The 6,268-nt window shown below is 64.8% G+C and overlaps 1 non-coding gene across 1 annotated transcript; it reads right to left on the bottom strand.

The window, feature by feature from the left end:
- Positions 1–5,115: 5,115 nt before the first annotated feature.
- On the bottom strand, positions 5,116–5,298 carry LOC119233169 (small Cajal body-specific RNA 16). The gene has a single exon (XR_005122320.1). It is a non-coding gene; the product is annotated as a small Cajal body-specific RNA 16 (non-coding RNA).
- Between the last annotated feature and the right edge of the window lie 970 nt (positions 5,299–6,268).

Here is a 6,268-nt window from a genome sequence, read left to right as displayed (position 1 = left end):
GCCAGAAACGCCCCAAGAGGAAACCCTGCACTGCCGACAGAGCTGGCCCCTGCGGCTCACGCCTCCTCGGCCTTTTGGCAGCCCGTCCTGCTGGGCTGCCCGCCTGCCCGCTGCTCCCCTTCCCTGGGAGACTGCTGACGGCCTCGGCCTTTCCTGAGGACCCCATCTAAGACAGCACCCCACACCACCCAAGCCCTCTTGTCTGCTGAGTACTCATCATTTTAGCCCATATTGTAGGTGCGTCCTTCCTGTCGCATCCCATGTGCCCCCCCCAGTGGAAGCCCTAAGGGCAGGAGCTGCCAACCCAGCCTCAGGCCACCTGCATGGAGAGGTTAAACCCCCCACACCCCGTTTCTTTAACCCCTCACCGAGCAGCACTTCCTAGGGATGACCAGTGAGGTGCACCGCACCAGCTTTGCACAAACTCAGTCCCGGCTCGAGTCTTTGCCCTTCAAGTACGAGCACCGAGCACCGTTCTGGCCAGACACTCCTAAACCCTCACGCCTGAGGCTTCAAACGCCACCCCAGGCCCACGTTGCGCTGGATTCCTGACCAAAGAGCGGCTTTCCCACTGAGCAAGCCCCCTGCTGTCACCGGGCGGAACCCACACAGAGCTCTAGGGGCTCTCACCCCCGCCCAGCCCGGGACCCTGAGCTGGGTCTGACTCAGCTTCCCTGGAACTACGGGGGTCCCTGGGGTTCCTCAGTGCAAGCCCAGCCCTGCAGATTAAACTTCTGCATAATTTTCTGGTGAAATAAGGTCTTGGCTAAGTTACAAACCCAAAGCCAGAAGTCCCCAGTTGGTGCCACGTTGCGAAAGAGCAGAGTCTGGTGGGGGACGACGCCCCCTCGTGGACGTGGGGAGCAGCGCGGCGCTGGAGGGGCGGTTCTGGATCTGGGCTGCGGCGGACGTTTCAGGCTCCGGCCTTTGCCCCTCAGCAGCTTTCACCTTTGAAAAACTAAGGCGGACGTTTCAGGCTCCGGCCTTTGCCCCTCAGCAGCTTTCACCTTTGAAAAACTACTCCGGGGGTCACGAACATGGGGGATATAAGGTAACTAAACCAAGATCAAGATGGGCACCAGGAGGGCGAGCCAGACGCCAGGAGGGGGAGGAAGACTAGGGACAACAGAAACTTGGGGTGGGGCCAGGGCGGCAGGGGTGCTGACGGGGGCCCCCAAATGTTATCTCAATTAAACATGAGCCTGACTGCAGCCTCTGGGGCCCACCCAGCACCACCAACGCCTGCACCCGAGAGGCCAGACCGCTCCTCTAAGGACAGAGCAGGGCGCGGGGGGTTCCAGGAGCCTCCCAGGGCATCGACCACACGCTTCTGGAGTCTCCTGGTGGGCTCCGGGCTCCCCGACACCCGGCTCCTACGAGGCGCCCAGCACTCTGCCTTCGTGGGGAGAACTGAAGACGGCTGCGTGGGGTGCAGCATCAGACGGGAGCGCAAAGAGGCAAGTGGGATCCAGGGCTTCACCCCGCTGCTCTGCCTCAGGCCAACCATTCTCTCCCCGCCTCACACCACCGTTCTAACAGGCTCTTCCGCCCTGACCCACCCGGGTGAGGTCCCGGGGGACCCCCAGCCCCAACTCGGACCACGTCAGAACAAGAGACAGCAGAGGCCTCGCAGCTGAGTGGGAGCCGCATCCCCCCCAGCATGTGCCCCCCCCCATCCCCACCTCCAGGAGGGCCACGGCCTGGGTCTGAGCTCCCGCCGGGCCTACCAACCCCGGACTGGGCTCCCGCCGTGAAGTCTGCAGACGTGGAGCCGGGCTGCCCGGCCCAACAGACAGACGGACAGACATGGTCCTGCCTGCAAGTGAGCAGACACCAGCACGCAGGAAACCACCACCCAAGATGGGCAGCCCGATGGATTCTTCCAGAAATACCAACAGCACCGTTTCCCTGCACAGGTCACATCTGAACACAATGGAGGGCAGTAGCTCCGCTCCTCCCTCTGGAGAGGCCCGGGGCCGCTACAGCCAACAGTGATCTTTGAAACTAAAAGCTGTGTCTGTCCAGCGCCTGCAGGAAGCCCCCGATAGCTCACACTTGCCTGGGGGCAGACAGGCATCCCCGACACAGATTTTGTGAAGACCCCAGAACCTCCCCCACTGCAGTTTCCTAGTTCACAGACACGTGGCTGGGCTCTGAGAAGTGGAGGCAGATGGGACACCTAGGATGTCTGAGGCACTCCCAGATCCCCCCAAGTGCTCATATGGCAGGTGTTGGGGTCCTCATCACCTCAATTTGCTGGAGAAATGAAGGCACGGCAGCAGCTGCCTCTGGTCTCAGCAGGCCACGGGGGAGCGGCCCCACGCTGCCTCCAGGCCATGGGCACTTCCGGCCAGCAGTGCCGAGGGGATACTTCTGGGTTCCTTGAACCCAAGTGCTGCTGTGCGCCCCTCTGCCCCTCTACTGCAAACCCCACCAAGAGGGGCCAGACCCCTGGCAGTGGCACTGGATGAGAGGACCAGGATTCTGCTGAGGTGAGAGGTTTGCCAAGTGCTGGCAAGTATTTAAGCAGGACAGGCAGGTGCCTGGGCTACGGCGGTGGCGAGGCCCACACTCCAAGATGCCTTTTTCCTTCTGGTCTAAAGGGTGGCACAGGCGTGACACGAAGCTAGTGTGACACAGCCCGGTGTCCCGACTCGCAGCCACCGCCGATAAGGACGCAGCGGGCCCCTCCTTTTTACATGGCTAGATGAGACGGTGAGCCAGCGGGGATGTGGGAGTCCTCTGATGGCCCCACCCAGTGCCAGCAGAGCCCCCGCGGGTGTCCGTTCTGGGCTGGTGGTTGTGCTCCTGCTGGGAACCCGGGTAGTGGTGCCGAGAGCCGTGGTCCTGGGTACAGGGCATGGGCTGCCCACAGCACCAAGCCCTGAGTAAGGAGCTGTGGCCCCCGCAGAGGGCTGGCGGTGCCCCTGCCCTGCCTGTGGGAGCGAGAGGCTGCCGGGGGTCAGATATGCAAGCGAGGAAGAGGAAGTAGAGGCGGGCAAGGCCTCGGCCAGCTATCATCCTCTGGCAATTCCTCTCTAAAGCGATGCGCTGCTTCTGCACAAGGTGACCCCCCCACCCCGCCGCCACTCCCCGCCAGATGACCAAGGCCATGGCCACCGATCTCCTTAAGGGCAAGCACCGCCCCCGGTGCCCACACATCCCAGAGAATGACCAGGGCTTAGAGGTCACTCTTCAGTGGGGGCAGCACTGCAGCTGTGAGCTCAGCAGAGGGGATGCACCCTCTTCCCCCGCCCCGCAACGACACGGAAACCACAACAGAGACGGGGGTCAGACTCCTTTATTTATGTCCACACCACGCACCTGGCGGGGCGGCGGTCCCAAATCACCTGGTCGGAAGAAAACCAAGTCCACCTGGCAGGCCCTGGGCTGAGAACCAGGCAGGAACCAGATTTTCGTGCAGCGCACACAGATCTTCCAGTCAACTCCCCTGCAGAGAGAGTGCATGCCGTCAGGTTTCACTGGGCTCCCGCGAGTTGGACAGTCAGAGGTCCAAGCTGTCGCACCCTAACCCCCCCCCCCCGCCCCCCTGACACCCGCCTCGCACCCAGGACGCGGCATGGACAGCGCCCCCTGGCGGCCCTGCTTCCACAGCTCCTCCTTCCTGGCCCCTCCCAGGCTGGGGCACCCCACACAAGGCAGTCAGAGGTCTCCAGGCTGTACTGCCCCCCACCATCCAGGACCTGCCTGAGACAAAGCCACAGCAAACCTGAACCCCCACAAAGTAACCCACCACCAACCTGTCTGTCCTTACAGTTTTTTCCCGCCCTCTGGCCACATACGTTTCCCTGGCCCGGCACCCACTCTCCTGCCGCTCACGTGGGAATCAGCCTGTTCTCCCTGCAGGGTTCCACCCCAGGGGTCCCACGGGGAATGCTCCTCCTGTTGTTCCACAGCAGTGACGCCCCTCTAGATTGAGCCCCTCGACATCCCTCCAAAGCAGATGACGCGCTCATCACCACAGCAGGCCCCACGACACATCCTCAATGTTCTTAGGGTCGCAACGGCAAGTGAAACAGCTCCCCGAAACAGCGCCATGTCATGTGGCGTTGGCCAAGACAGCTGTTTTCATGGACGTCATGAACTAACGTCACTCAAAGACTTGCTGTCGTTAAACATGCGGAAGAAAATGCCACCTCTCAATCTGCACTGACAACAGACGGACAGGCGGGCTCCGTCACCGCTGAGCCAAGATGGAAAAGTTCCGCCCACAGCTACGGTCCACGTGCGGGATGCTCAGCGACCCCAGGGTCTGCCCAGAGGGGCTCTGCTCGCTTCTGCCCAGGGAGGGGGAAGAGCATTCACGTGCCACGATCCCACAAGTGCCACCAGGACTGTGGGTCCAACACACCGGCCACTACCCTCATGTGGCCATTTAACCTAAATCCAGCTCCTGGGGCGCCGCCTCACAGCCAGGGGGCCTCAGCGACATGCGCTTGCGGCCGCTCTCCCGGGCAGCAGCCACCGGCCACTTCCACCACCCAGAGAGCTGCCGGACAGCACTGTTCTGTACGCTGCGTTCTTTTGAAATCCCAGTTTCAGCACATCATCTTTTGTCTAAATCTGAACTGTCTCCCATCTTCTTAGGAAAGATGAAAACGCGCACATGAGCCAGACCATGTGGTCTGGCCCTTCCCCACCTTTCCAGCTCGCTCCACACCGTCTCCACCTCGCTCTCCGGGCCACGTGGCTTCCTTCAGCTCCTCCACTAGACACTGGCTCCGCCACTGGCCCTTTGCACATGTGGCTCTGCCCGTCACCATGAAGTCCTACCCAGCATGTCCGAGTTCAGCGCCGGGGCCCCACCTGGGGAAGCCTCCCAGCGTCCATCTGCATCCTCGGGAGGGCCGCTCTCACAGCTCTGTGCCTCCCTCCAGCGCATTCAGCCCCCCAACCTCTGCAGTGCGCTCACTTAACCCTGTCTCCGAAACCGTAGCTCCCCCAGAACCCGGGCCACGACCGTGCCGATGGCCGCTGTGCACCAACACCTCACATGGTGTGCGGCCCGGGTACCCGCCGAGGCGGACGGAATGAACAACGCCCCTCCACGCCCGCCAGAGCTGCCCAGGGGCCGCCCGCGCCGGGCCGGGCGCGCGCTGTTTGCAGTATCATACATGACCATCAAGCTGCTGCTAGAATGTTCACACCTGTTACTGCAAATTCCAGCCCGGGACAGACTCCCGGGCATTTACTGTAGGTCAGGGTGGGGCTGCCTGGTACGGGGCCGCGCCCGCCGCTGGGCGGGTCCAGCCACACAGGAGCCTTTCCCCAGACCAGCGCCCGGACCCCGCCCGCGCCCCACATACCCGGGCCGCCCGCAGGTCGGGGTCGAGGCCGGAGGCTCCGTCGCGGCGGCCCGGCGGGCGCTCGTCTCCGGAGGAAGCCTGGGGAGAGGGCGGCGCGCGCCAGGCCCCCCCGCCCCCCCCGGGCCCGGGGGCCTCCCCGCCGGGACTGGGGGCGTCCGCGGCCCCGCGCTCCCTCGGCCTCTGGCGTCCGGGCCCCGGGGTGCGCTGGGAGCTGGGGGGGCCTCGGGGGGGCGCCTGGGGGGCCTCGCGCTCCCGCCGCCGGCTCGTCGCGCCCGGGCCAGGCCCAGCGGCAGGGGCGCCCCCAGCACGCCCCGGAGCACGCGGCGGCGCCCCCAGCTCGCTCGCCCGCCCGCCCGCCCGCCGGCCCGCCGCGCGGCCGCGGGAACGCACTTCCGGCGGAAGTCAGGCCCCACCACCGAGGCGGCAGCTAGAGCGTCCCCGAGCGCCCCCGACCCTGGCGCGCTGGGTCCTCCAAGGGCGTCTTAAAGGGGCCGCAGCGCTTCCTGAACGCGGCGGAAAAAGAGAAGCGCGAGGCGCGCGCGGGTGCGGGAGGGCGCGCCTGCTCCCCGAAGCCGGCTTGTGAGAGCGCGAGGCCCGTTCCCTGAGAGTCACCCCGCGACCCGTGTGAAAGAACAAACGGCGACCCCACCCCACCCCCAACGATCGCGAGCAGGGCGGTTTGCAGGCCCGGGCCACCGGCCTCCCCAAGCCGGGAGGCCGAGCCCTGGGGCTGCAGCGTGCGCACCTGGAGCAACCACACCTGGAGCAACCCACACCTGGAGCAACCCACACCTGGAGCAACCCACACCTGGAGCAACCCACACCTGGAGCAGGACCTGTGCGCGCTGGCAGCCATCACCAATGCATGGCACCCACGACTTGGGTTTGGAGAGCGCCTCTCCTTGCCCCGTGGGTGACCCCATGCCCCGTGGGTGACCCCA

This window comes from Talpa occidentalis, unplaced genomic scaffold (assembly GCF_014898055.3).
Source record: "Talpa occidentalis isolate TD23 unplaced genomic scaffold, MPIMG_talOcc4v2.1 talOcc4.7, whole genome shotgun sequence".
Taxonomy (NCBI): domain Eukaryota; kingdom Metazoa; phylum Chordata; class Mammalia; order Eulipotyphla; family Talpidae; genus Talpa; species Talpa occidentalis.
Note: the sequence above shows the minus strand (reverse complement) of the source record. Positions and strands in the feature narration are given on the sequence as shown.